Raw genomic sequence first — 10,983 nt, 5'->3', positions numbered from 1 at the left:
AATTTTCTTTTAATAAAGTGTTTTCAATATATTATGTTACTTATTTGTTTTTTTTGGTTGCAATTTCCTGCATTCTTTCTCCTTCTTTTTTTAAGTATTATTACTATCAATTTTACACTAATTTATGATAATATGAATAATTTATTACCTATGATAAGTTTATTGAGATTATTCCTATTTTTAGAAGCTATTTTATTCCTATTATTCCCAAACAAAGCTATTTGAATAAAAAAAATATTTAATTTTTTTTAATAAGTTTGACTCATGCTTGATAGTGTATCATAGCACTAATTTGCAATGTGACATTTGATGAAATTCATAAACATGTTAAAATTTTTAAGAGCAATAAAAATGATATGAGAGGCTTATGAGGGATCTTGAAGTTAATATACTATTTCATATTAGCATGATAAGCACACAGAAATGCAGCTGATATTCAGCTCTATAAGTGATAGTGGTATCACAGTGAACATTATTTCTCTCAAGGAAAGTAAATTTGACTGATGTACTTTATATTTTCGACACTTAACATACTCCATGTCCATATGCAAGACTGGAGTGTAGGTTCCTTGCTATTATGCTGAACAATGTAACCCACCGGGTTGGTCTAGTGGTGAAAACTCGTCATTGCAAATCAGCTGTTTTCAAAGACGATGGTTCTAAGGTTCAAATCCTAGTAAAGACAGTTATTTTTATATGGATTTGAATGCTAAATCATGGATACCGGTGTTCTTGATGGTTTTTTCCTGTTTGACCTTCGGGACCACCATTAGGTATTGCTTCAGAGGATGAGATGAATGATTTGTAGCATGTGTGAAAATGCCATGCCTGACTGGGATTTGAACCTGGGACCTCCGGATGAGTTGGGTTTCAATAAACCCATACATCTCAGGAATGGTCGACCTGAAACTGTACAAGACTGCACTTCATTTACATTCATACATATCATCCTCATTCATCCTCTGAAGTAATAACGTATGATGGTTTCAGAGGCTAAAAAACAGACTGAACGATGTATGTGTAACAATTTTTCATAAAATTTTTAATTTAAAAAAAGCAGCTGTTATTAAGAGGAGAATTAAAAGAGATTTTTTCAAGTTAAATTTTTGTCACCAAGCCACTGCAGCTGACAAACGAATTTGTGGTCTCCCTCCATTCCTGATGTGATCTACATTTGACAACAACCATCATTATCATTTAACGCATAGTCACTGAGTCTGCCTTTCAGTGGCTATGCGTTGAACTAAAATGTGAAAGTGTTATATTTATCTTTATGCTTAATATAATTTAACTCTTCTCCTACTACAGTGCGGTATTGTTATTTCTCATTATTTTATTTAATGCTAAATCTTACATTGGTTTTCAATAAAGTTATTTTTATAGTTTTTCCTCTGGCCCTTAAGTGCAAAAAGATTGTAAAAAAAAAGAAGAGATTCATGTGATTTCTGACATTCATTAATCTGTAATGTCCAGTTTCCCTAGAAACAGTGCTTATGATAATGCTGCTAATGCAGTATAATTATTTCTGGCATGGGATAACCTTCTAAAATAAATTACAACAGAAATGTTTAGCAATTTATTTTAATTTTCAATTTTTTAATTCAGTTTCATTGTAGAGCTCAATCTTTTTAATTCAGAACTACTAATTATTTAGTGAAACCATGAATCATATTTTGATTTAGATATGCCTCAATACCTTGCATTATTCAGATTTGATGACCTCAACAACTAATAAATCTGGTGGTAAATGTGTTTTGGTTGGAAAGATTTAACCTTTAACAAAAGGTAAAAAAATAATTAAAGAAATGAAAATGCAAAAATAAATTATGTAAAATCTGTCAGTATGAACGTTTCTTTTCTGAAGAAATATTTTATTGTAACTGACTTAGGTACTTAATAAAATACAAAAAAAAAATAATTTATATCAAAATGGATGGAGGATTTTCATTTAAAATTAAAAAAAGAAATTTGAAAATATAACAAATTTTCTTCTTTTTATTAATTATGTTCTTTGGTTTTTTTTTCTAGAAGCATTCTGACCAATTAAATCACTGATAACAATAACACAGACTTAGGATTGTAGTTAAGTGTTCAACATTTCAAAAATATATTAACTTAAAATACTTAAAACTTTATGGACTTAAATTTTCATTTTATTAATTAAAGGAAAATTCATCCTAAGAAAATTTAGTGACAAAAAGGTGGCAACAAGTTTTCATAACTTGTAGGAGAATTTCTCACCCCATCAAAAATTTATTTTTAAAAAACTTTTGTTGGTATCAATGGATCATACATACAAGCTGATACAACTGATTTTAAAATATTTATGTTAATGAAATTCAAAAATATGAATAATAACTGAAATTTTATTACCATCGCTACTTGTTTTAAAATATTCTTCAAAATTAAGATTGTAGCACCCAAGAATATTGTTACAACCACTAATAATTATATACGTGCAGTAGAATTAGTGAAAATCAGCTCTGATTAAAATTCATATAGTTGAAACGTTTGGGGGAAGGGATGATTTTAGGAGGCAATAAATAGGATGAAAAGACCCTTTGAAAAACTTAACCAATATACGTCATCCCAACCTTTCTATTTTTTTACCCCATAGAGAGAGTTTTTCAAAAGTATATTAGGATTAGTTTTGTGTACATAAAAGACAAAATAATTAATTTCAAGTGTTTGGTTTAATGCAGTTCTGTAACAAAAAATGTAATTGAATTTTGTTTATTTGAAATATTTGAGGAAGGGTGGTTTTTGAATGTTTTTTTCAGATATTATTAAAATCAAAAAGGCAAAAAGGAAAACATTATTTACCCTTCTGGTAATTATTTTAGAAATTGAGATATGACATCTCTATCTCCATACCTCCTCACTTTTTCACCTGATGAATAATTATTTTAAGATTTAGATATAATTAATAGTAAAAATGAAAGTTTAAATAAGTTTATTCTATAAGATTTAAAAAAAAATGTTTTAGCAGTTTTAATATCATATGTAAACAGATAAAAATCAGAGTAATATGTTTTCTCTTTGTTTTGTTTGAATAAAAGAAAAAAAGCTGTTAAAGTTTAGTACAAAAACAAAAAATAAATAATTTCCTATAAAGGCTGAAAATAGATAATGTATAATATAATAAAAAAAGAATACAATAAATTAAAAACATTTAACTTGATAATGTACTAGAAAGTTTATAAAAATGCTTTTCTTAAGGGCAATCCTCTCATCTAATAGCCTAATCCTCTGATAAGGTTTGAAAGCTATTCCTATCCCTAACACCTAATTTAGAGAGAAAAATTATTAAAAAAATTAAATTCCATGTATTGTAAAAGTTTGTAATTCCCTATCAGTTAATAAAATCTGATCTAAATGAATTTAGATCAGATGAAGATCATCTGATTCATCTAGATAACATAATTTAAAAAACTGAAACTGATTGATTGAAAAATAAAATACTAGCGAAGGGTTACATTAATTTCCTGGCTTTTCCGTAAGATTTTTGTTCATATTACTTTCCTGTCTAGATAGTGTTATAGTAGATCTATAGTTCTAGAAGGGAAGGTATTGTAATCAATTCAATTTGGGCATATACTGTTTTCACTGAATCTTGACACAGTTTTCAACATTTTGACACCTAAGGAACCGAAAAAATCAAATTGAAATTTTCCAGATGTTAATGTTCTCATATGTACATGTAGGTTTGGGTGTTGGCCTCTAAATAACCTTATATCTCCAGAACTACTGGACCAATTTTGACCAGATTCTTGACCATTTTTCTTGGTCAGATTAGTTCTATATATGAAGCATTAATGCCATTAAATTTTCAGCATGAAAGGTCAAGCAGGTGAAGCTATAGAGCAAGGTCACCCTCAGTATCTCAAGATTTTGCCTAATTAAGGGCATATTTTTTTTAGGTACATTTGTTAATTAAAAAATAACAATATTTGCAAAAACAAATCTTTGCAAAATCTCACCCACACCTCAAAAAGTGCTCAACTACTGCTATATTGTGACCTCAAAGGTGAGCGGTAGAATAAAATAAATGAATAATATTTAAAGTGTAAAAAAGTAACTCTGTCTGGCTGAGTCTCGAATTCGATCACCTGGTGCGTTAAGTCTCGCGGCTATACCAGTTTGCCAACCGTACAAGCGAAATTTGTTCTATGTAAATTGTGAAATTACATTAGTAGTTTAGTTAGTGCTAACCGGTGCTGACAGTACCACCACACCTGCACGAATTAAATACTCTATGATTTCACCTTAAAAGTTATGAAATATTATGAAAGTATAATGAAAAAAAAATCAAAATTCTCGTTAAGAAATGTTGGGTCCATCTGACTTCCTTGACCGAATGACATTTGGTTTTATTATTAAATTATAGAGTATAAAATTACCAAAAACTAAAATTGTTAATTAAAAACTCCCATTTGACCCCCATTTAACACTTTTAATAACACCCACAACTTGAAAACCAAAGTATCAGGAACTACAAAAAATTCAAACATTAACACTCCTTTTTTGGTTGATGATTAATTCCACATAGAAACACGAAGCTTATGAGTTAGAATACAGAACTGTAACTTTGTAGCTTATGAAAAGTGCTACAAATGACCGAAGTTTGATGCCTGGTCTTTCCTAATGAAATACTGAGACGCTACGACTCTGTCAAGGAGTGGGTATCTTTGTTACAACCAGATTATAAAAAAATTAATCTGAATTAAATATTTTTTAAAAATCTAAAAAAAGAGAATTTGTGTGTGTGTGTGCACGAGTGCGCGCGCGTGTATGTGTAAAAGTAAAAAACAACATTAGTGCACTTGCGTATCAGAAAGAGAAGGGTTTATAAAAACAAGGGAAAGTATAATAATATATTACAATTTGAAATTACAGATTTAATAAAAAAATTAAATAAACGATAAAAGAAACTGTTGAAAATAAGATGTAAGTATTATGAAAAAAACCACGAAATAAAAAAAAAATGCGTTTAACTGAATTACCAACGAAACGAGAAATGATTCTTTAACAGTATGTAGATAGCACTGACTACTCTGGATTTGTTTTGATGCGTACGCTGCAGTAAATCGCTAGTATATCTATCATAAGAAAGCTACTGGTTATGTCAAAGAAGAAGCCTATTGTTTGTTAGTTTTTTTTTATAATTTATATCCAGGCCATGTTGGTACTACCGTTATTCCAGTTAGAATTACTCTGCTGTAAAAAGGTAATAACATAACCCTATTTAATTTGGATAATTGTGTTCATTACTGTAAGTTACAGCTCTATGTTTTTAATACTATTTATGTTGTATTAGAAGTTCTTAATAATGTAGAATATAAGAATATTTTACTAAAATCTAACTTTATCGAATTGTTTTACGATATTTAGTTAACTTTTTGTTTGTGTATAAGATGTTAACTGGTTAAACCTATTTTCAAAATTATAAACCGGTGATGAAGTTATTTATTATGGTGTAAGAATCTACACAGAATTATTATTTTATTATTTATTGTACTCTTTACAAATACTACGAATTTTAAATTTTATTCTGCGAGTTAACTTTAAATACAATTTAATGTAACCTATTCATTACACGTGTTACGTTAGTCATACTTCCAACAAATTTTTAAAAATCTTTTCACACGACTTCTCTTATATTATGTAGTCTGTAAGATTACATCATTTAATATTTGACTTTTACAGAAAGTGTTATAAATTCAGCGTAATTATTAATCGAACGTTATGAAACAACAGCAAATGTTTTCAGATTTTAATTATAGTTCTGTTTATGTTAAGTCAAATTGTAGGTGTATTTTTGTTGTGTTAAGCCCGGTTTCTTTTATACGTTCAGGCACGGTTTGACATGAGAAAACGGTTTGTATTATGTCAACCAAATGATGGACTGTGAGTCCGTAACTGAAGGGAAAGGATTATTACTAGTACAAAGCCAGCAATAGACAAATAACAAAAATCTCTACGGCCCGTAGTTCGTAAGAGCTTGGCTTCAGTGTAGGAAAGAAAAATACAAATTAAAAAAAAAATTATATTTTTTTAAAGTTGTATTTTTAAGGTATCCTGCTTCTAAAGGCCGGTAAAATACTTTGTTATTGAAAGTTTCAGCTCCATTAATCTTAGTTATTCTTTAATCTCTTTCATTAACAAAGATTGAAATTTATAATAGTTTAAAGTTTCATTTTCAGAACACGTTTTACCTTGTGAAGAATACTTGAAAATATCAATAATGTTAAAAAGATCCTCTAGAATAACTTTTTTGTAGGTCTGTTGATATTGAAACAAAAAATACAACTAAGAAACATAAAATTAATTAGATCGACTAAAACACAAATAAAACTTTTTTTTTGACTCTACATATTTCGATTCATAGTTGTCGGCAACAAGTAAAGGATTACTAAATACTGCTTTCTTTTTTAATATGGCGCCGACTTCTAAAAGCGGATATTTAACAAAGAATTGAAAAGTATTATTTTTTATTTTTAGTGCTGCGGCTTTTTGTTGAAGTTGTTTATTTCTTTTTTTTTTTCAATTTATTTTATAACAAAATATTTACTAGTGGGCTTTCTTACCAACTGAAATAAAATTATGCATTGAAAGTATACTTAAACAATACAGTTAAAATTGGACAAAATGTTTTTAGATATTATTATTTAAAACAAATAACTGACATTTGAAACCGGGCAAACGTCTCATTGTATTGGAAAATAATTTTTCTCTTGATTCGCTGACTTAGAATTCACGTTAAAAAAAAATCATTTTAAATAATTAATTGGTATAAAATTTTGAACAATTTTTGTCTGAAACAATTTATTCTACATTCGCGGCTGTACCTTAGTTATTACTGCTGAGTGTGTTGCACGCGCTCACACACACACACATACACACACACACACGCCCGCGCATATATATATATATATATATATGTAACATATATATATATGCTCATGGGTGTGTGTGTGTGTGTGTGTTTCAGACGGTTTATCCATATGATTATACGGAAAAAAAATTTTTTTTCATTGAGGTGGGGTTATTTATCGTTTAGTGACCTTTAATTGTGAAGAAAAATAACTTTTTCATCCAAATTAATATTTCATTTCACTGCGTGAGTATATATATATAATTTTTTTCCAGGTTGGTCGAGAAATGATTTTTAAATTGCAATTAATTTTGCGAAAATTATTTAAATATTTTAATTGTTTTGGCTTTAAAACTGTGAATGTTTTTATATGTTCAGGTTCAATGATCTGTAAGTTTTGATTGGGGCATTAATGAGGTTTAAATTAACAGATTAAATAAAATATAGCTGTTTCTACATACAATTAGATTTATTTAATGTACAGTTATAATACTAACTTTTTCTGTTTTCTTATTGTTTTTTTGTTTTTATTAATATTTTAGGTATTAATTGTTAAACCCATCATCTTGAACGTATACTTTAAAAAAATTAAGATGTATTCATAGCTTAGTCATTTATTTTGACTTCCTTTTACGAAGTAAAAGAAGTATTGTGATCGCGAAAAATGTTGGTTTTCACATTTCAACGAAAATATCCATTTTGACCATACCTGAATTCATTTTGACTAATTTCGGCGTGACGTCTGTGCGTATGTAAGCCCAAAATCCAAATTTTTTGGATTTTGAAAATTTTCTTAACTGCAGTAATAGATTTTCATTGAGAACTTTCCAATGATGTATCATAAGTGGTATTTATTTTCATTGGTTCCAGAGTTATAGCCAAATAAAACTTTAATTAATGAAGTATTTGGATCTTACAAGAGGATGCACATCGGTTCGAATTCGACTTCATATCCTTCTTTTTTTAACTTTTTTTTAAAGCAAATATATTGATTTATTAATAATTATTAACTATTTATTAATTATTATTATTAATTAGGTAGTATATTTTGTTGATTGAAATTTAAGAGATCTGGTGGTTTTTAAATATTTTTAGAGGAACCTGTAATTTAAATGATATTCCACGATTTTTTTACCTTTTTTTCTTGTATATCGCAGTCGTTGATAAATTTATTTTTAAAGAATAAATAATTAAATAATAGAAAACGTGTAATTATATTTATAAATCGAATTTTGAAATAAAATTTAGACCTCTGATTGTAAAAATGTTTTGCAATAAATAATTCAATAATAACATAACAAAAAAAAAATTACTAAAGTAAAATTTTATGTACTTTTCATTTTAAAAAAATGTGTGTATGCAATTTAATAGGGGTACAAGGAAGTCATATGGTGTCCAAATCAGATATTTAAAGGATACATTTTAGAAACAAATTTGATGATTTGTTTCATTTTTGAAACAAAATTTGAAAAAATTTCGAAAATACATTATTTAAAATTTTTACCCGGGATGGGAGCGATTCCTTTTTTCGCAGTATAATCAAATAATAATTTTAAAAAAATCATTTTTCAACAATTATGGCGTAAAAAAAAGTTTTTCAAGGTTGCGTGAAGGTGTAGAATAAGATGTTCCGTTAATTTTACTATTATTAATATTATAGCTAATGGGAATAAAATATATAACTTTAATTACTTTTTTTTTTTTATAACAACAGGCTGACGATAACAGCTTGTGATGTGCTTATATGAATTTTATAGCGTGAGAAAAATGCCGTACCTGACCGGGAGTTGAACCTGGAGCTTACAGATAAAAGATAGAGACGCTATCACTACGGAGACCGGTGTATTGAAAATAATTATGTTACATAGCCAACATCAGGCTGAAATATTTCTTCTTGAAATTTTTTTTTAACCACCGCGATCACCGTTAGGTATTGCTTCAGATGATGAGATGAATGATTTGTAGCCTGTGAAAATGCCGTGCCTGATCGAGATTCGAACCCGGGATCTCCGGATGAAAGGCCGAGACGCTACCACTCACGCCAGGAGGTCAGTGAAATGCCGGAGGTCGGCATTTCATCTTGAATTATAATATTGCGAAGTAACTATAGTAAAGAGTTGCATATATTTTTCCTTTAATTATGTGTAATCTAAATCAAAATAATAAATTAAACGTGTAGTCTAGTATTTTATTTAATTATCCGACGTCATTAGATTCCCTTTTTGTGGAATACATGACAGATTGATCAACAATTTAATGTATGTTTAGATAAACGTAGATTGTTAGGTGTGTACATAAAAGAATAAAACTTTTTTACTTTTTCTATTAAAATTGTTATTTATTTACGCGTATATATCTAGGAAGCTTTCATTTCATTACTAGCCAAGTTCATTTATTAATATTCCCATGAATTCAAAGTGAAGACAAAACACAACCTTGTGACTAGTTCCCAGGCCGTTTCTTATACTCATTCTTTAGTCTTTTAACCTAACATTTCTGACCTTCTCAGAGACTGTTGCCCAACAACCACTTCTTTATTATAAAAATACGATAATAACTTCTGAAAAATCAAATTATAATTTACGTGGCTGTATAAAAGGTACGGTAATGTTTTATACGAAGTTTTTTCTCATTGTGAAATATTTTTATGGATTTACAATGTTTAACAAATAAAACTCCAGTTATATGTGCTCTGTAATAAAATTGTTGTCATTATTTTAATTTAGTGGATATTTATTTTTCGTTTTACTTTTGCGGATTTGTATTTATTCCATAATATGTAAGGCATAATATGTTATAGTAATTTTGTATATTTTTAAGGGAAAGTATGGTAATCTAGTTAAAGTTTGGATATCGAGGTTTTTCTGATCTTGATGTTTCATGAAAAAAAAATGCAATTGTACAGCATTAAAATGTTTTGGAAGAATTCTGCTACTCCAGGTATTACTTCAGAGGATGAATTCGGATGATATATATGAATGTAAGTGAGGTGTAGTTTTGTACAGTCTCAGGTAGACCATTTCTGAGATGTGTGGATAATTGAAACCCAACCACCAAAGAACACCGATATCCACGATCGAGTACTCAAATCCGTATAAAAGTAACTGCCTTTACTAGGATTTGAACGTTGGAACTCTCGAATTCAAAATCAGTTGATTTGCGAAGACCCGTTCACCACTAGACGAACCCGGTGGTAATTATAATCAGTCTAGGCAAGGAAATACGCACCTTGTGTGGGAAAAGAATATTCCCATATCTCAAAATTTTATTCGAAGGGTAGAGATACATTTTTTCACATAATTTAATGCTCCATTGTTATCTAAGATAATTTTTGATGACATTTTGTCTTACTCAAACTCCCATAAATATGGACTAAATGCTCTTTTTTTATTTTTTTTTAGTTTGGACCAAAGTCATATTCTTGTATTAATTAGATTATTCCATTGTATTAGTTTGTTACTTTGATTATACTGGTTGACATAATTTTTGTAGCATTAATGAATACGCTCTCTTTGTGTTTCATTTTACTAGTTTTTACTTGCTTTATTTTAATTCAAAATGTTTTTTTAATTTTTTTTCGTGTTTGTTTTCTAATCTTGCATCCTTAATTTAATATACTTCCTGAAATTGCCTATTGATGAAATTTTGCACAATTACTAAGGGCGGGTGACAATACAATATTCCATCATTACTGTTGCAAACATCTTCCCGTACGGGGGTAAATTAAGGGTGGAAATTAAGAGTGCGGATGTAAAAAATTGAAAAATCTGCAAAACGTTTTGCAGATTTTGCAATGCGGGGTTTGCTATGCAGGGTTTTAAATCCAAATTAATCTGCTAATTAAAGTCATACAATGCATGATAATAATTTGATTAATGTATGACTAAAGTAGAAACCAAATTTTTAAAAAAATCTTTAAAAATGTTTGTAATATTATTAAATATTTGTTCACAGAAGTGTCCTACTTTAGAGTACCTCTCAACCTATTTTGAATTACCTAGAATTATTTACACCTGGCTTTACTGGTTATTCTCATTGCATTCTACAAGCCTGTAAAGACTGTTATGTTTCTTTAAAGTTTAATTTGATTAAGTTTCTTTTTTATTTCA

At 28.6% G+C, this 10,983-nt stretch overlaps 1 protein-coding gene across 1 annotated transcript in view; it reads left to right on the top strand.

The window, feature by feature from the left end:
- Nucleotides 1-5,208: 5,208 nt before the first annotated feature.
- LOC142329822 (angiotensin-converting enzyme-like) overlaps nt 5,209-10,983 on the top strand; it is a 507,200-nt gene continuing 501,425 nt past the window's right edge. The window contains exon 1 of the mRNA XM_075374676.1: nt 5,209-5,227. The gene's annotated coding sequence lies outside the window, so the exon portion shown is untranslated. The remainder of the gene's footprint in view (nt 5,228-10,983) is intronic.

The sequence above is a fragment of the Lycorma delicatula genome, chromosome 9 (assembly GCF_047948215.1).
Source record: "Lycorma delicatula isolate Av1 chromosome 9, ASM4794821v1, whole genome shotgun sequence".
In the NCBI taxonomy this organism is placed as follows: domain Eukaryota; kingdom Metazoa; phylum Arthropoda; class Insecta; order Hemiptera; family Fulgoridae; genus Lycorma; species Lycorma delicatula.
The sequence above is the reverse complement of the archived record's forward strand: the minus strand, read 5'-3'. Positions and strand labels throughout refer to the sequence as shown.